Source organism: Lampetra planeri, chromosome 26, assembly GCF_965212315.1.
Source record: "Lampetra planeri chromosome 26, kcLamPlan1.2.h2, whole genome shotgun sequence".
Taxonomy (NCBI): domain Eukaryota; kingdom Metazoa; phylum Chordata; class Hyperoartia; order Petromyzontiformes; family Petromyzontidae; genus Lampetra; species Lampetra planeri.
In genome coordinates this window covers 3,308,506-3,329,026 of record NC_136132.1, presented here as the reverse complement: position 1 = coordinate 3,329,026, position 20,521 = coordinate 3,308,506, and the positions used below count along the sequence as shown (strand labels likewise).

The 20,521-nt window shown below is 46.6% G+C and overlaps 1 long non-coding RNA gene across 1 annotated transcript; it reads right to left on the bottom strand.

The window, feature by feature from the left end:
* Positions 1-3,756: 3,756 nt before the first annotated feature.
* Positions 3,757-18,884, bottom strand: LOC144727783 (uncharacterized). Its single transcript, XR_013587447.1, has 2 exons — positions 18,696-18,884; positions 3,757-4,445 (listed from the first exon to the last, which is right to left on the bottom strand). It is a non-coding gene; the product is annotated as an uncharacterized LOC144727783 (long non-coding RNA).
* Between the last annotated feature and the right edge of the window lie 1,637 nt (positions 18,885-20,521).

Sequence of the window (20,521 nt, the reverse complement as noted above, 5' to 3'; positions counted from 1 at the left end):
TCTCCAAGCTACAAATTCACAAACGAATTGAGTGTCAAACATGCATTGATGTATATGATGTAGACTTTTATAAAACGTTAAAGTAGGGTTTCACTTTGTTATGTCTAGACTGGTAGACGGAAAAAAAGAATAGCAAGATCTTTAAATTTGAGGTATGAGCACAGCTATAACACATGACCCTGAAATGTACTGACTGAAGTGGTCTTAAAGCTGTTCGACAACTGCATTCATCTTGTACTTTCTTGATATTATGGTTCAGTTTACCACTGGCTCATAAAAGCTTAAACATCAAGTAGTCTATTCACAGGGGAGGGTTTGGGTCATGTCTTTATCAAGAGTTGGGTTTCCAAGTTGTAAGGATGCCATGTCTGAGCTTTTAAATGTCGAGCGCTTGATTTCCTGAACACAATCTTGATTTGAAGCTTTCGTGACAGCAGGAATCCATACTCGTTGGTTCTTTCGGTAAAGTCACGTAGGTATAACATTTTATTTTATTTTAAACCTACGTGACTTTACCGAAAGAACCAAAGAGTATGGATTCCTCAACACATTTAGATGGGATAATTATTACCATTATTAACACAAAGACAAAAATTTCCCGCCCGTATAACCTGAACAGACTGTTGGGGCAAGTGCTGTTAGCAGGCACCGATGAAGGCCGGCACAGCACACGACGGGGTGGATGGTCAACACCACGCCCGACCGCCTTTGTCTCCCCAGTGCCAATGTTTTACACACCTTACCAGGTACTCCATTCGAGGCAAAGTCGACCTAGGGAAGGTTCAGATAGTCGTCTCTGGCGTTGGCCGTGAGCGGGAATCGAACTCGAGTCGCTGTGTTCACAGCGCAGTGCGCTAACCGCTACACTAACGCTCCCCACTATTATTAACCCAAACACGTGTGGGGGATATAGAACATTTACACGTTGTCTTTTTGCCACTTGTTAAAAAACACCTATCTATTGATAATGGAAAATAATTCTCACTTTGAATTAACGACGCTGCTTAAAAGTTTTCCCCAAAATTAAACCGCACAACACATTGAAAGTGCAATTAGCAAATTCAGCCCTATTCAAATGTTCATAATTGTCATTATCCCTGGTCGATCCACTGTTGGAAAAAGACTTCTTCAATCTGTAGCCGTGTCTCATGATCCTTCGATTTAATAATCCATCTAGCATCTGCACACGAGCTGATTTCATCACTTCATATCCTCGGCGGACGAATTCTGAAACAAAACTATGAAGCTATAAATCTCGCATACGTGTGCACACTTTTTTTTCCAGTAACCTATTTGTACCTGGTGATGTAGTTGTAATTTTCTATAGATGGTCACAGATATCACATTATCACAAATTCAACTATACCTCAATCTGCAGGGAGTGAAATATGTGGCATTACACTCTACTGATTTATTTAAATATCTTCGACATTATATTCATAACTCTAGAGAGGTAGGAGAGTGCGTGGAGGGGAGTAGAGTGAGATGAGAGGGAGAGGTAAGAGAGTGCGTGGAGGGGAGTAGAGTGAGATGAGAGGCGAGAGGTAAGAGAGTGTGTGGATGAGAGTAGAGTGAGACGAGAGGGGAGAGGTAGGAGAGTGTGTGGATGGGAGTAGAGTGAGATGAGAGGGGAGAGGTAGGAGAGTGCGTGGAGGGCAGTAGAGTGAGATGAGAGGGGAGAGGCAGGAGAGTGCGTGGAGGGGAGTAGAGTGAGATGATAGGGGAGAGGTAGGAGAGTGCGTGGAGGGGAGTCGAGTGAGATGAGAGGGGAGAGGTAGGAGAGTGCGTGGAGGGGAGCAGAGTGAGATGAGAGGGGAGAGGTAGGAGAGTGCGTGGAGGGGAGTAGAGTGAGATGAGAGGGGAGAGGCAGGAGAGTGTGTGGAGGGGAGCAGAGTGAGATGAGAGGGGAGAGGTAGGAGAGTGCGTGGAGGGGAGTAGAGTGAGATGAGAGGGGAGAGGCAGGAGAGTGCGTGGAGGGGAGTCGAGTGAGATGAGAGGGGAGAGGTAGGAGAGTGCGTGGAGGGGAGTAGAGTGAGATGAGAGGGGAGAGGCAGGAGAGTGCGTGGAGGGGAGTCGAGTGAGATGAGAGGGGAGAGGTAGGAGAGTGCGTGGAGGGGAGTCGAGTGAGATGAGAGGGAAGAGGTAGGAGAGTGCGTGGAGGGGAGTCGAGTGAGATGAGAGGGGAGAGGTAGGAGAGTGCGTGGAGGGGAGTAGAGTGAGATGAGAGGGGAGAGGCAGGAGAGTGCGTGGTGGGGAGTCGAGTGAGATGAGAGGGGAGAGGTAGGAGAGTGCGTGGAGGGGAGTCGAGTGAGATGAGAGGGGAGAGGTAGGAGAGTGCGTGGAGGGGAGCAGAGTGAGATGAGAGGGAAGAAGTCGCCAAGGGGAAAATCCATGTAGGATCCTGACAACAGATAATTTTTCCCTGCACATCCGATTAGCGCGGTTGGCTATGTAGGGTGCGAAAAAAGTTCAACATGCAAATGTCATGTTGCACCGACATCATATAAATGATGAATTGTAACATCAAAACAGTCCAGTTATTATGTTATTTAGTAAAGCAAGCATGATAAATACAAATTAGTTCAAGCCAACATAATTTGAACGTAAAAAATATTTATAAATAATGATTTTTTTCAAGTAAAAACTTACTGCGGGATTTATCAACATCTCACTTAGTACGTACGCAAAATCTGTCAAAACTTGACCGCCCCCCTGTATGCACGCGGACTTTTTACACCCCCACCCCCGCCTGCGTACGTACGCCTGACGCCCCCCCCACCCCGAATCCTATAGAACGGCCGGCCGATATTTAATCCACGGAGACACGATTAACGTGTTAAAGCAAACAGATAATCCCACGCCGGCTGCATTAAAGAATTAAGTTGCGTACCCTGGCCACTTATTTTGCTGAGCTGCGTGATAGCTGCAGTCAGGGGCGGCACGCGAGTGACACCTCTCCCACAGTCCCACCTCTCCCGGCAGGACTTGTTGTCTGACAGCTGGAGACACCGAACTGTGACTCATTTGAAGGCCAACGTAGACACATTATTATCGAGGCTTCACCCCCCCCCCACCTCGTTTCCTTTTCGTACGCACATAGTCAGTAGACCCCCCATACGCAAGCGAACTCATTTGGCTTAACCCCCCCTCCCCCCTCCCCATGCGTACGTACTGAGTGGAATGCCCCCTTAGCAGATTATTTCGGCCTCGGTCCGCCTGCCGCTTGTGCGCGTGCACTGCGGCGTTCGACAGTGGCACGGAAATCTCCCCCCCCCCCCCCCCGGCAAAGGTGCGAAGAAAGACGTGGGCAGCGAGAGGCTGGCTCCAATTACCTCCCCGCGCCCTGACAACGCGAGCACGGCCGACCGCGCACTGCACTTGCCGAGACGTCGCCTCTTACCCGCGCGCGACTTCTCAGCGGGGAATCATTTTTTATTCTTTTTATTCTTTTTCGCTCAAACGAGTCCTCCCCGTGTAACGGACGCCCCGTGTGAGGGCGAACAATGTGGGGTTGGGGGCCATGGGCTATAGGGGATAGTGATGGGGGGGTGCGTGTGTGTTGCGGATCATGGGAAGCGGTGTGTGGGTGCACTTCATGCGTTGTCGCTTGCCTGTCAAAATATTGCACCGCCGGTTAAGCAGTGAAGTCGCTGTCTGACTGAGCGACTCCAATCCGTTCCGAAAGATGCCTTTACATTTTTGTTACATTTTGTAATTTTCACTTACATTGACATTTTTTTTAATTGGTTTTGCTTTTTGCCATCCACATCCCAATCTCCTGCGCTCCCCGCTCTCTGCTCTCGTCCATTTTTTTTTCACGGCTATGCCAGTTTCGCTCTCGATCCCATTTCAATTCTTCCCCATCTCCCTCGCCTCCACTTTTCTCATGCGGTTTACTAAAAGGCTCATCTCGCTGCGTTTTGATCGGTGCCTTGCCCTCGCCTCTTTGGGGATATCTTTATATTCACCACGTATATACACGCGCATTCTCCCTCCATCATTCATGATCACAAATCCTCAGTCAGTCTCGAGAGAAGCCCTCTCATTGTGCACAGCCCCTCCCTTCACGCCCAAGACCCTTTACATGGCTTTCTGCTTCCCAATTTTATGCTTTTCCGTTTCCTCTGTTTGCCTCGAAGCCGTGACTAATTGCGGTGTTAGTGGATTTCTCAGATAGCCTCCACAAAAGCCGGCCGAATCTGTGTTTTTTTTTGCTTTAAATCGAGCGGTCACGCGGGTCGAATGAGCATTTCAAGACGGCGCGCCCGGTTTGTGGGCGCACTGCCTGCTCCGGTTAGGCCGAGTGTCAGCGCTGAGACTTGAGGGTCGTGGTGGTCGTGGTGGTGGTGGTCGCTGCTCGCAGCGTCTCTCCTCAGCTCTCGCCACGGCGCTGGGAGGCCCGCTCGGGGGCAGCGCGGACTGTAACGGCTCTGCCGTGCAACGCCCTGCGACAAGGATATGCAATGGATTAGCGACGCAATGTGATGATGAATTACGTGAAAAATGTCAGGCCCAAATATGATGCAATTGGGCGTGGCTTTGCCCATATAAGGAAGACTGTAGCGGGAATAGACGGATTTGCAAAGACGGTCACCGCATTGAGCGCTTTCAGATGTGCTTCTGCGGCAGTCTGGAACACTCTTCCTTCCGGTATTAGGATGCCACTGGAGCTATACACTTTTAAATCTGGATTGAAAACAAATTTTTACATGACTACTTTCGTATTTACTTTTTTGCCCTTCCCTGCACCTCCGATTAGCACGGTTGCCTACGTATGGTGCGAAAGAAGTTCAACATACATCATATAATTTTTTACAATCCAAAGGTCGATTAAACGGAAATCGACCGATTTTTAACGATCCAAAGCTCGAACAATGCTCGATCCATGCTCGAACATATAGACACATGCATTCAAAATGTCATCACGTAATTTTTCATTTATTTTTCGATTTAAAGCTTTCGTGACTGCAGGGATTCATCTTCTTGGTTCTTTCGGTAAAGTCACGTAGAAGGGAAATAATCAAATAATTTAAATAAAACATAATGAAATAATTCTCACGACGTTTCGGCCACAACGCAAGCAACCATCCTCAGGTGAAGAACAGGTCTGTCAGAAAGACAGCGTCTGAATAATTATAATTTATTCTGTCGCGGATTCATGATACCCCGTTACACCTCGCCACGGCATTGAGGGGCCCCCACGGTTCCCCGCTCCGGGGCCGTGCGGATTGTAATTGCGTCGAGCACAGCTGCACAATGCTCGCTCACGCCGAGCGCTAGCCTGCTGACTGCCCCACCAACCACCACCACCCGCACCATCGTGGCTCAGAATCGGCGAGAGCACAAGCGGCACCTTCACGTATAAGCCCAGCGATTTGGCACGGGGGATTGCCTGAACCAGATGAAACAAATGAAACAGAGACAAATTAAAAATATTAATGAAGCTCACTGTTTTACCCTGAACCAGGTGAAATAAATTAATACAGAATACATAAACATACACAAAATAAGCTTGGCATTTTAGCTCAAAATTTGCCCAAACCAGCTGAAACAGATGAACACACAAAAATCAAGTAAAACAACAGATAACCATTTTAGCTCAGAACTGACTCAACCAGGTGAAATAAACAATTTGGGCTCAGTTGGTTTAGCTCAGTATCGCTGAACTGTTAATCTACTACTGTAGAACATGTTTATCTCTTATAGGGGAGTGTGACCGATGGGGTGGTGAATGGGCTTTATTTGAACAAGCACGACCGTGGCCTAACACCTACACAGGTGGCCACGTGTGCAACTATTTTCTCGGCGACTTTTAAGCACGGAATATTCACGGGGTGGCCTCAGCGCCAGTCAGTTCGCGCAGCAGTAAAGCGCAGCATCTGACGGGACACAAATCTCAATGTGAAGTGGAGGGACCCAGAGGGTCGGCTATGCGGCAAAACAAAAATACAACTCGGAATACGCTCGGCGCTTTAGCTCGGAATTGAAAAGCCCCATATTAATTTGAACGCGTTCATTGCACGGCGCCGCTCGGTATAAATTACACTCGATGCAAACGCGTACATTCGTGCATACGGCATCCCTGATACAATTCGGTCAGTTGAATTTGTCATCACAGTATGCACGACTCATACATGCATACAACGGAATTATGGGGTCCGCAGAGATTGCAGGGCCATCATGCGGTGTGGCTTTTTCCGCGTTCCCTGCATCAGGTGTGACCGTAGTGGCTAATGGGATGATTGATGGTTTTGCACACAATTGGCACTAACTCCTTTGGGCGCACCTGTCGCGCTCCATTTGTAAAACCAGTCGCAGGGGGAAGGTCCCCAACATCCCCTCGACTTATTCCGTTGCACAGGAGCGCTCCCCCTCCACCGCGCCGCCACCGCCCACCGCCCTCCGTCCCAGCTTCAGTCTAAACCGTCGACCATTCTCACGAACGAATTGGGATGGCACCATGAGAGAAGCTCACACGATGCTACGTGTTGTTCTGCATGATTTCCGACGTTTCGTTCCGCACGTTGAGAGATCGGTTTTTTCCATGAACTGAACTTGAGCTTCTAGAGGAACCGAGTTATTCAGTTTCAGTAAAAGAATGATTCAGTTTCTGAAAAAGTCGCCGAGCGGATATCACACGACAGCAGCTACGTTTAAACGACACCACGGTACTTATAATCCCTGCCTCGGGCTATAATCTCCATCAAAACTGTAGATCCACTAAACAAACAGTAGACATGTCTGTTGTGGCATCTGACCATGCTTCACCACGCTGGCCAGTGGGAAGAGCTTGCAGGAGAGTAAAGTGGGTTTGGTCTGGAAGGGATTATGGCCGATGGATGAGATTGAAAAATATATATTGTTTTTATTTTACGAGGTAAGGCCCACTGAGCTATACAGTTCTTTTTCAGCAGCGACTTGGCCACAAATGATAGCTCAACGAAGTGGCTTATCACGTGGAAATGTATTGCAGCCAAATACTCTCAACGCATGATTCTAAATGTGGAGGGAAAACCCGAAGGACCCGGAGAAAAACCACGTGACCACGAGAGAGAGAGAGACGCAGACTCCAAATATACAGCAGGCGTCAGGGTCGTTATAAAACCCACGACCTCCTGTGGACCAGGCGAGGTAGTTAACATCTCGCCACCGTGGCGACTTTGTGATGGAATGGCAGCCAAAGGAGAGAATGCGCCCGAGAGTAGGACAACAGCAGGGTAGGGCCACGGCAGAGTAGGGCAACAGCAGAGTAGGGCAACAGCAGAGTAGGGCCACGGCAGAGTAGAGCCACGGCAGAGTAGAGCAACAGCAGAGTAGAGCAACAGCAGAGTAGGGCAACAGCAGAGTAGGGCAACAGCAGAGTAGGGCCACGGCAGAGTAGAGCAACAGCAGAGTAGGGCAACAGCAGAGTAGGGCAACAGCAGAGTAGAGCAACGGCAGAGTAGGGCCACGGCAGAGTAGAGCAACAGCAGAGTAGAGCAACAGCAGAGTAGAGCAACAGCAGAGTAGGGCAACAGCAGAGTAGAGCAACAGCAGAGTAGGGCCACGGCAGAGTAGAGCAACAGCAGAGTAGAGCAACAGCAGAGTAGGGCAACAGCAGAGTAGAGCAACAGCAGAGTAGGGCAACAGCAGAGTAGAGCAACAGCAGAGTAGGGCCACGGCAGAGTAGAGCAACGGCAGAGTAGGGCCACGGCAGAGTAGAGCCACGGCAGAGTAGAGCAACAGCAGAGTAGGGCCACGGCAGAGTAGAGCAACAGCAGAGTAGAGCAACAGCAGAGTAGGGCCACGGCAGAGTAGAGCAACAGCAGAGTAGGGCAACAGCAGAGTAGAGCAACAGCAGAGTAGGGCAACAGCAGAGTAGGACAACAGCAGAGTAGGACAACAGCAGAGTAGAGCAACAGCAGAGTAGGGCAACAGCAGAGTAGGGCAACAGCAGAGTAGGGCAACAGCAGAGTAGGGCCACGGCAGAGTAGAGCAACAGCAGAGTAGGAGTGGGGTTATTCTAAGTGGTGGTGTAGTTACGGTGACAGTGAGGAGGACAGGCGTGAGTGGTTTTGGAGGGGTTGGGGTAGTGATAGGGGTAGTAATCGGGATAGTTATAGGGGTTTGGAGAGGCCTGGTTGTAGCTGGGGGTCGGGGCAGGGAGTAGCAGGATGGAAAACGGAGAAGAGATGGGGGTTGTTTTAAGGGAGGAACAGAAGCTGGTTTGTGGAGATGATTCTTGTGTGTGCAGTGAGAGTTGATTCCAGTGAACGGGAGCAACAATGGGAAAGGAACGAGAGAGCGTGACTGGGCGCGGGGCGAGGGAGGCACAGAGAGGGACTGTAGAGATTGGATTAGCGCAGAGGAGGGGATGGGACACGGCAGTGAGAGAGATACGAGAGAGAAGCAAGATAAGGTGGTGTAGGACCAAGCGACATCAAGCTGTTCCAGCAAATCACATAGCGTATATACAAAGTGAAAAGTGGGTGCAAACTCAGAAGGTCAGGCACGGATTTTCAATATCAAAAGGAGGCGCGTAAACATATATATGTAAGTAGCACGCATCTTGGTGTACCCTATAAATGTGCAAAAAGTGGAATATAGTAATATCCATTGTAAATAATAATACAATGTTGTTTGACACACATTTTCGAGAGCAGCGTCATTGCACCAAAAGCTTGAAAGCAAAAAAAAAAGTGCTTCATGTCTCTATGATAATACGTTCCGTAGAGATCCCGGGCATGCAAGCTACAACCTGCTGTGACCCAAGTCAATTACGCAGCCCACGTTTGCCGATCGGTCCAATTTAACCGCCACCGCCGGGCTCGGATGGCGCGAAACGGCGCCCTTTATGGGAAAAGACACGCACTGTGGACATTGCTGAAAAACGCTGAGAACGAGTTACTTTAAGATTACCCGAGCCAACGAGATGGGAATTCACTCTTACGGCTGAAAGCCACCAAAGAATGCTCACGTAGAGCAGGATACCGGGCCCCTAACGCTCGAGAAAATATGAGCTCCACTTACTTTGGGAGAGGCGGCTGTGAACGTGCTATGTCTGACGCAGCAGCGGGAGCTGCGATAAATGTTCATAAGTGCGCGTCTCGGGGCAAAGGCTTTCATTACGCTGTCATTACGATGATCGCGAGAGAGAGAGAAAAAAAATGAGAATATACGCGCAAATAAAGGTGTCTTTATCGGCAAAAAAAACACACGAATCCCAGCATGCCGTGCATATCGAGATGAAGCCACAGGTCCTTCTGCGCTTTCTGCAAAGAGGCCTTGCGATTGCCATCGACTCAAATGACCTGAGATTGTGTGTTTAGCGTGTTGTCCTTCCCCCGCACCTACCATTAGCACGGTTAGTGACGTACGGTGCGAAAGAAGTTCAACATAAAACTATTTTGTGAAAGTAGTAAAGGTGTAGCTCTGAAATATATTCATTTTCCCACTGTAGTCAGTGGCTCTAAAATTAATTTTTTGGCCAAATCCTCTAGAATGTATGTTTGCCAAATCTTCTAGAATGTCTTTTTGCCAAATCCCCAGCAACAACAACAATTTGACCACATCCTGTTCCGCCATAAAACACAAACTGCGCTTGCGAACTTTCACCAATGTCGAAAACCGCCATTAAAGCTTCGCGCCGTTATGAGATGACAGCCCTACCCCCCATTCCACTCTAGCACCCTTTTTAATTATTCAAATGCCCAATGTTCCCAAAGCCCGTTCTTAGTCTGAAACGGAGGTGGGAGTTTGCAGAGAGAGGAGGGGGGGGAAGAGGAAAAATCAAGATTCAGTAAGTGGGAGCAACCGACCAAAGGCCACACGCATTACGGCAAATTGTCCATAACATGGAGCTCTAGCTGCAGCCAAACCTCGGACTGGCCGTGTTGCAGTGCATTGCGCCATTAGCACGGCCAATAAAATCGTGAGTGGGGCAGCCGTGTGATTTGTAAAGTGTACCCAAACAAGACGCGTGACAGACCAACTCCCGCAAGCGCGCGTTAATTGGGCAAGTAGGTACATGGAGACGATTGGGGCCCAAAGGTAAGGAGGCGGGGGATGAGTGTGGTCCAATGCAAGCTTGCGAAGATGTATCTATCTGATTCTAAAAACGTTTCTCAAGCCTCATTAGGGGACGATGTTTTCCTTGACATCAACTGCTGATTTTGGCCATGCCTGAGTCTGCGTGAGGATCAATGGCCGAAAATATAAGAAAATATCACATTTGAAAGGTATTGAACAACCAAGGTTACTGGAAAATAACAAAAAGTAAACGGTAAAAACATGCGGATGTTGTCGTAAGAGATAGGGCCGGGATAATTAAATCCCCCGACAATTCTATGCATGCATCAATAAAAGCTGGATGATTCGATTCTTCAATCGAATTGGGTTTCTTTCCCATTACAGTCAATGGGATGGTGTTATGGTTTTATTTTTTTATGACGCTATTAATCATGGTTATGAATAAATAGATACAATAATTCCCATTGAATGTGACTCTCACTTCACCCTGGCCTACCTTATTTTCCACTGCTTCCTTCACGAGTTGAGAACAGCCTCTAAGTGTGTGGACTGCTTTTGTCAATGTCAAATTTCCACATTCTCATTCATCCTGAATTCTTGTTGTGTCCTCTACGCTGCATTTTCATCCTGCTTTTCTGTATTTGATTAAACTTGTATTTTATTTAACCTGTTTTGTTCATGGTTGTTACCACCATTTCATCTCTGTCTGTCTGTGTCACATTAGTATGTGCATTTGCATACAATTTGCATATCATAGAATATTGTTTGCATATGATCTGCATAATACAGCACCATTTATTTTTGGACGAGTGTTTCAATACATGTATCGTTTGCGTCAAGATATCAATTTTACCGAATACATTGTTTTAGCCATAGCAATAGATTTGAAACAAATATTGGAACCGGAATTTTTTAAAAAGAAAAAACAATAAAGTATCAGGAAATAGACAGGATTAATAACTTCACCAAAGCAGAAGAAAACACAAAAGGATGCGGTACAGTATACTCAACAGAGGGCACAATTATCATGATAATGCTGTGAAGACTTCCATGCCATGCTACTCTGAAGGCCAGACATAATCAGAGTTAAGGCCCCACCCCTCACAAGCAGCTGACTCCTTTCCAGACTGATACCTGCCGCTCTAACCTGGTGAACATATTACCTGGTGAACATATTACCTGGTGAACATATTACCTGGTGAACATATTACCTGGTGAACACATATTATTACAAACTGCGGTAAGCAGTATCGTGATGTGCTTAAGGAATTTCCCTCACTCATAGTGAGCAGCGCACAACCCTGTGTCAAAGAGAGATCCCCTGAGGATGATGTCAGTGAAACACATTGGAAGTCATTTCAACAGGCATCTTTATACACATTAGGTGCATAGCTTCATAGTTGTAATATATATCTATGCGTTAATACAACAGACACCACGGTTCCAAAATCATGGGGAGGTTCAAATGCATAGGAGTGACTTTCCATCATGCGGAGATTGATGGGAGATTGAGAGACAAGACGGTGTTCGGTTAAGTGGAGAGAGCTGGGATAAATGATGCATTGCACTGTTGTCTAAGCTCAATTATTTACAGTTAGTGTGTAACGTGAATGTAAATAATGCTGCCGACTCTCTCGCCGTCACAGTAATTGCATTCAGCTCGCTGTAGGACAGCGCGGCCATGAGTAGATGGGCGCAGGGGCTAAACAAAAAAAACATAATCGGCGACTTTGTTTTGTGGTCGATTATTCGGGTCACTCCAAAAAAGTGCGGTTTGAATACAAAGCGACGCTCAACGTCCCAGAGCTGACGAAGCTACCGCACCTCCGATTAGCGCGGTTGGCTACGTACGGCGCGAAAGAAGTTCAACGTACATACATGCATGCAAGCCAATGACGTCATCAAGCTCCACTCATCACATCCCGCACAGCGGAACATGCGGAAAGATATCGGAGGCTTTTGATGTTATCCGACTCATAATGGAACGTCTACCAACGGGCAGAGCAGCCCAGTACTGACAGCAGGCCACGTGATAGACCAGAGGGGGATCTAGGGGAAAGGTCACGCAAGGGGCACCAGGAACCCGCGGGTAGGTTCTAGAAAGGGGGCGTGGCCGTGGGCGGAGCCAGGCCACGCTGGCGGTACAAGAGGGGCCCCGGGAGGGGACCTCGGGGCTGTCGTCGTGTGGAGTGGGGGGGGGGGTCCCCGTCGTGCTGATGGAGTCTTCATCACCGTCTCGGCGTCGCCAGTCAGAGGCAGTCTACCCACTGTCCTGACTGGGAACCGTAGTTACCACGTGTTAACTGTTAAGGCCGTGTTAATAAGCAGAGTGCCTCCACCTCTTAATGTCTCCGAGTCAGTCACTACACTTGTACAACGGAGTTCACTTTTCAAACGTGCCGCATCGTTCACTGCCCATTGGCAGGAAGCTAGCGCCAAGTGTGCACTCGCCTGCGGGGATGGTCTATTATGCTTGGAATTGAACTCTTGGAAAGGGAGGAAAAAGAATAACGAACAAATTAAACCCTGCAATGTAACGCGTTGCTTTATATATATATCTGCACGAGTTTAAATTGCGTTTCCAGTCGTGAATGATTTTGCAGGGAAAAAAAAACCTCAAAAAATTGTGTTCGATTTCCACCCCCCTCCCCCCCGTGTGTCTCTATCTCGACGCAAACAATGAACTCTCCACGAGGTGCGCGTTGGAAACATCATTCAATTAACTTCTATACACGGGCATGGGCATTAAACAAAATAGGAGCTGTAATAAGCTGAGCAGACTTCCTTTATAGCTTTTGTCACGGCCAAATTCTATTGCATCCAACCTCAGGTGGAACCTTATTAAATAATAGGCTACAAAATACATCCACGCACACAAAGACGTGCACACACCATCACCTCGTAACTATAGGCAGTTGTGCGTGGATGAGACTGCATGATGTAGAATATAATGACGCTCTAGAAGAACTATGGAGCTGCAAATCAGTACAAATTTACCCCAACCGACGCTTATAACTAGAACAATGGAAACATGACGTGAAAAATGTAAAAATCTGAAAGAATATTTTTTTAACATTTACACCGCGTATTATCATTTGGAACAGTGCTTAATTCAAAATATGACGTCAGATTTTTTTTTTTACAAATGTAAAAGCTGCATTATCAATTTAGCCCTGACACCTCGCCAAATACCGCCAGAAAAAAACCTCGGCCTACAAAACAGAAGTGTGCTAGATCCGGATATTACATCACATGTTCAATCGTTCAATTATTGGGTTACGTAAAAAAGAGCGCGACTCTCAAGTTACTAAAATAAAAACGTTGCCCCGCTGCTATTGCCCTACTAAGTGACACTCTCACTGCAGCGGCGCGGGCTTTAAGTGCTTTTCACCGTTCAGAGCACCGCACACAGTAGCTATCACTGACATTTTCTGGTGTCGCCCAAGCGATGTGTTGACTTGTTTTTAAGAGACCAGATAGGACACTTACTTATTATTGCGCCCGGGATATATTGTCTGCCTTCCAAGGACACTATGTACGTTCGCACATAAGAAAATAAAACTGCAAAAAACCCTAAACCATTCACACTACAAACCTCTCCGCCACAGTTCATCAATACCAGTGGCCAAGATTAGGAAGGAATAATTTTAAAAAAAATTAAGCGAAATAAAAAATGAAATTCAAAGCTTCATTAATGTCTAAATTTCCAGCTTGTAATTGCCTTCAGTATGCAGTTACATATACATTGCAGCTGTGCATAAATCCTGAAAGGTAACCTCAAGGTCAACCATTTCTGACCAGAGTATATGTTCCCTGCCGGCGCACTGTTCAAATAGTTCCACCCCCGACTTTGACAATGTCGTATTCAAAATTCATAGCTGGCGCACATAAATGCAGCAGCCCGGCTCGTTTATATGGAGATTTTGTATCTCAGTATCTATAGCTGCGTTTGCATAAAAAAAAGCTGACCTTTGGCACGTATGTTTCTCCAGCCTGGGTGGCGGGTGGACGTGTATTTATGTCGACCAACAAAAAAAATGCGTCTTCGATACGGCGTGCTCACGTGATGGCCAGGACAACAACTATTAATATGACGGTTTATGCTTGCAGACAAACTCATTTCCATTTTAAATAAATGTATATATATATGGATACCCAGTCAGGATGATTGAGAAATTATTTGGCATAGATTCACCACACATCAAATGCTCCTGATCTTTGTCACATCTCGGAAGCTAAGTAGACATTGAAGCCTCGATAGTTCTTGGATGGGGGACTGCCTCGGAATACCAGATGCTCTAAGCTTTGGCTGCAAGGTGACCAGGCGTTGTGGTAGTACAGCAACATATGATTGAATCTATCTCCATAGAGTTTTTAGCGCGGACCCCTGGTGTGTATGGATTATGTCTTGCTACTCCCGTTTCCTCGCACAAACAAAAGACTCATTAGAAGGCGGTGGTCCAGTGGTTCACGCACTGCACTATGAATTTGGCGACCTGAGTTTAACTGCTGGTCATGGTTATCCCCAGCAGAGAGTTACAGCAGAAGTGGCCCTTGGGTCTTCCCTTTGCTAACGTGCACTGACCAGCATGGTGAAGTATGGTCAAAATAATAGAAGAAGTGTGGCGAGGCCTTCTTCCAGCAATGGATTGACACAAACTGTGAGTTCTTACTCATTTATGATTATTATTACCACTGAATACCAATGAACTCATTCAATCATAATTTATGAAATTTGTAACACGTACAAATTGAACTTTTTTAAAAATACAGAGGCGTGGGAAAATGAATTAAAAGAAAGAGAAAATACTTCAGACTATGACAGATGGCCGAATAAATGTCATACTATATGGCAGAGAGACTTATTTTCCGCCAAATACTAAAAGAAGCGAGTGGAATTATAATCGTGACACAAGCCTATGGGATCGTAATATTAATAAGGCTATGGAATGAAAGGCAACAAATTATTGCTAAGCACTGGGGTAGAATGAGTAATCGATTCGTGTCATCAATTATTAATTTCTCCACAATGCATTGCATTGTTTTGTTGTGCGAACAGATGCTTATTTTCAATTCGTATTTGTCGTATGTAATTGCGTCCTGCGACCCCCTCCAGCCACTAGAGGCCGCTACATTAACCACTTACGACATATATAACAAAGAATGTATTCCTTAATCAAATTTGTGACGCAATTTTTTTTAATCACGTGGTAGGGGGGGGGGCGATTGAGGAATTGGCGAGGTGGGAGAGGGCAAATTGCTACATCCTCGCCGGGTAAATGTACGCGCTGCAGACTTCGTGACGAATTGCTGCATGTAAGGAGGATATCGATAAAGATTTGCCGAGCCATTATACGGCAACGTAAATTGTGCGAGCTGTTTTATTCCTCGCCGTTCGCTGCTGTTTACATGGACGAAGCAAGGCGAGGAGAATATCGAATTACGGCGTGCGTTTAAATTATAAGAGCCAAATTAATGCGTAAATATGACCCCCGTAAGTAGACCTGGTGGCTCCGCAATGTGTGTTTATGTTGCCGACGTGTATATTATCTTTCTAGCCTTCCATTCCTAAATTTATCTGTGGCTTCCTATGCATTCATGCATCGATTTCATATCAGATTTATCCATGCTAAAATAACTCATTGCTTAGCGGCGGAGCAGTGGCGTAAGCGGTGAGCACACCGCGCTATGAAGCTGGAGAACGGAGTTGGTCGATTCACGGTCACGTATTTATCTCTGTATGTGTGTGTGGGTTGAACTTCTTTCGCACCGTGCGGAGCCAACCTTGCTAATCGGAGGTGCGGGGAAAGGACAAGAAACCAAACACAAAAAAGCATTTGTAAAGAAGTGAGTTTTCAATCTCGATTTAAATGTGCACGGCTCAAGTGGCTTCCTAACATCGGCAGGAAGATCATTCCAGACGGCCGCAGGAGCGCATCTGAAAGCGCGCGATGCGGTGACCGTCTTTGTCCGATGGCTGAGCCAAAAGCCGCTGCGAGGATGACCGGAGTTTGCATGATGGTGTACGCTCCTTGACGAGATCATTTGTGACAAGCACTTTGTGTGTAATGAGTGCGATAGCGTTACTATCCATCTAAGAAATTAACCCGTAAAAACAAAGTTTTTCACTATAAATCCATTATATGCGTGGCGGCTAGAGTTCACTCGTTCTCTGGCTTGAGATGGCTGCCATCTATGGGTCAGATGATTGCCTGCCACCATTAAGCAATTGGTAATTAAATACAATTTATTTTTTCCTAAAAAGTGTACAATTTAGGAAAATTTTTTTCACGAAAATAGATTGTCACGCACAACGAGTCTGTGTGCAAAATGTCAGCTCGATTGGATCACGGGAAGTGGGTTAAAAAACGACCGAAAGATTTGCACGGTCGTAAGCGCGCAAGCAAGCAAGCAATAGACCTTAATATAAAGGATTTAATAAAAAAAAAAGTGTAGTCCTTGATGACAATGACGGATGTGATCATGAGCATCATGCAGAGTTGCATCCCACTTCTCACATTTGTCCCACCAACTAAGCCGACACACGTCGTCGGCGAGTGATATCCGACCTCGTCCCGAGTCTCGCATTCACCAACCCAAAATAACAAGAATGATGGAGAGCATAAACCATCAGCAAATACTGTGTGGTGCATTACCAGTTGCAATCATTAAATTACTGAACATGATTAAACAACGATTCACAAAACGAATTTTACTATTCCTGTGAACTTCCAATGTATTGTAGTATTGCCAAATCTCAGCGACCTTCTTTTCTCAACAACAATTCCAGCCCCGATACTTGTCATCTCCTGCACTGGCGAATCACTCCAATTCACAGAGCAACGATCTGAGTTAAGTCGTGTAAGAAGAGGAATTATCCAATCGCGGAGCAAGCAATTGGGAGGCAATGGGAATTGAATGAGTGAGATACTGGGATCGTGTATACCACCACTGTATTAGGGTTGTGGTGATGCGGCAATATGTTTCATAAGTTCGATTTTTGCACTTATACCGATTGAATCGTGCATGTGATAACTGATTTTTTTCATCGATTCGCATATGCTGCATATAATGGGGCGCCACGGTGGCGAGATGTTAACTACTTTGTCCTGGTATACAGGAGGTTGTGGGTTCGATCCCGACCCTGACGCCTGTATAAACGGAGTTTGTATGTTCTGCCCGTGGTCACGTGAAATTTTCTACGGTCTTTCTCTCCATATTTAGAAACATGCGTTTAGAGTATTTGACAGCTATAAATGTGCACATGATACGCCACTTAGTTGAGCTATAAGTTGTGCCAATGTCTCTTTTGAAATAAGAGCTATATGGTGGGCCTTAGCTAGTAAAATAAAAAAGTGTTTTATAGTTGTATTTTTTATGTGTTGATGCCGTCCATTCATCGCGATGTAATACGTTTTATTATTTTTCTTTTTTATTTACCGAATTGCCATCCTGTGACGTGACGATCATATTGTGCATTGTTCCAGACCGATTGTATACACATTGCATATATAGCACTTGCATGTGATGCTTTAATTAACCCATAATGAGAGCCTGCTCAGACTAAAAGTCTCATGTTCGAGGGAGAATGTGGGTTACGACAAGACAATGCAGTCAACAATCCGTGTGAACAGTCTAAACATGATCCATAATCTCAAAATCAAACGCCTAAGCAGTTAACCATAAATCAATCAGAGAAAAAAAACATCAACTAATCAACACCTTCGTAAATAACACTGTGGCCTTGAATGGAAAAAATATATACATATAATCGGTGATGTTTTAGATAATGGTTCTTCTTCATAGCAGCATTCATTAATCGGTAGGCAATAAACGAGTAGAATTGCACTTAATTTCCCAATTTCATCCAGAGTTGTGGTATCTTCCAGTGGCCGTGGATGGGTTCATGATGATTTTCAGCAAAGCGCCAGTCTCACTTGAGCGAAACGGGTTTGAAATGGATGCTTTGGCCACCTCGCTCTTGGATTTTTAAGCCTCCCAAGTTTGCATTCATTTCCGTTTTTAAAATTCTACCCTTAAACGTGCTGCCAGCTGGCTGAAATGTCAATAAGTTGCTGCTTTTGCAACGAGATGGGAAAAATACAATTTGTCTTTATAGAGTGTCAAATGTATCTCAGGACGCTCTGCAGTCATGGCAGGGCAATACAGAATGAGAGACAGGTAGGAAATAAGCATCTATTTATTCACACACACACACACACATAAATGCACAACGAAATATTAATAAAAGCAGTAAAGCGGTGACGTTTAAGGGCAATCAATCATGTGCGATCGAGATCGCTCTAAAGGTTGGATTTAAACAACCAGAGATTTGAGGAGGAGAAACGGGGCCGAACCAGACCGTGGAGCAGCAGCAGAAAAGAGTTGACCCCCCCCTACCCCGTTTAAAAAAAAAGGTGCAGAAACCAATGAGATGATAAGTGGAGGCAGGTGTTTGCCGGCGTGGGGAAGAGCGGGCGGGAGGGACGGTCGTGGAGAGATGAGATCACAAAGGTGAAGTCGCGGCAAGGCCGTGGGATTTTGAAGACAAGTGAAAAAGATGTCCTAGTTGGTGCACGGGCGAAAAATGTTCCGTACACCCTCCCGTTTTGTTTTCCTTTCATTAAAACCATAAATGCCAACGGCTTTGTCGGCCGCTGTCGCCCGCAATGTTTTTCGCGACTCACCTTTTGAGCGGCTGCGCGCGAAGGACGCGCTGATGTTGTCTTCATAAAACCTTTGTAGCAGCGGCTGTCCACAGCCGACGATAAATGTCGATAACTCGATATAAACAAACCACAGCACCAGCGCTGGCTCGGCCACGTGCCGGCGAGCCCACGCGCAACCGCACGCCACCTTTCGAGGGATTTACCGCTTCGTGGAAATTCAGCCGGTTGAGTCGATTGCATTGTATTGCCAGATATAATGTTACCAATCTAGTCAAGTCCCCGAAATTGCATTGTGCGTCCAATTTCGGAGTCAATCGCACATGTATCGACATATGTCAACGTATGTCGGCATCACGCTCGGACCTAATGAGCGCACTTGTGTTGTCTATCGCCCAGAGCGCTCGGCTCACGATGTGCAAAATTGAAAGTGGGTCTACGCAACATGCCCAAGTTAATTGAATAGACATCTTTTTACAGATTACCACTTATCTATACATACCAGGCATATAACAATTCACCCTCCCCACCCACCCCTCAACAACCACCCACCCTCCCTACCAGCAATTTGGTGAATTGCAGTGGTTTGTGGTGACGATTCTATTCAAGGCGTGTTTCTCCCCCCCCCCGTCTTGTGATGAATGTAACATTTCGGTTGCTTCCCGTTTGTCCGGTATCTCGTTTGTGCAGTTTTGTCCACTTCCACGCGGAGTTGGCCAAACGTCCCAAATGTAGGGCCACAGAGCTTGGGAAAATTGTTGGCCCAGTGCCAGTTCTTGGCTGCCTCCCCATGCCTTTGACTCACACGACAAAGATGCGCGTTTGGCGTGGCGGAGAAATCGAACTGAGGTTGCAAGATTCATAGCACAAGGCGCTAATCTACGCACCACAGTGCCACTGCTCCATGCCGTAATGTAATTTTTTTTTATCATAATGTGCATTGTTTAATGCATGTAATAATGATTTTCAGATTCATTTTAAAATGCTGAATTGATACCTGCTCAATAACACACCCAAATGCTTGTGTCTGAAAATAAGTGCACATATACACAACGATCCCCAAGTATTGCCTTTAACAGACTGTAAGGGGCAAGTGGTGCTGCGTTTGAGTAGCCTAGGTAGGCCAGCACGGTACACGAGGGGGTGGGTGGTGGATCTGGCACCGTGCCTAACCGCCTTCGTCTCCCAGTGGCTGACGTTCACCCACCGCACTGCGCCAAGCACACATTGAACAAGCTGAGTTGACAAAGGGAAAGGCCCAGGACCAGTTCAGATATCATGGCCGGGAATCAAACTCTGGCTTAATGTGTTAAACACACTGTGGTACCGCTCCTCACGTAAGTGCACAAAGACAAAGACCCCCCGTGTAGCCTTAACATACTTACGGGACAAGTGCTGTTAGCGAGCAGCTATGAAGGCCGCCACGACACACGAGGGGGTGAGTGGCCAGTACCACGCCCGGCCGCCTTTGTCTCCCGAGTGGCGATGTTTACACACAGCACCAGATACTCATTTCAGGCCGAGTCGACCTAGGGGAAGCCCAGGACCGGTTCAGATAATCGTCATCGGTGTTGACCATGACCGGAAATCGAACTCGGGTCGCCTGGGTTCATAGTGCAGTGCCCTAACCACTACGCCACCGCTCTCCACATAAGTGCGCGGACACACACGTGCAACTTAGTATAATACATGCACAAACAACGAGTGTTCATTGATTTGAATACAAAACCCAGCAATACAAAGTGTGTGCGCCGTTACTATGAACCCAGCACATAACCGCACGTGATCGCTCAACTCACCAGAGACAGTCATTGTTTGCCAAAATAATTGCTGAAAATGTTCCAACT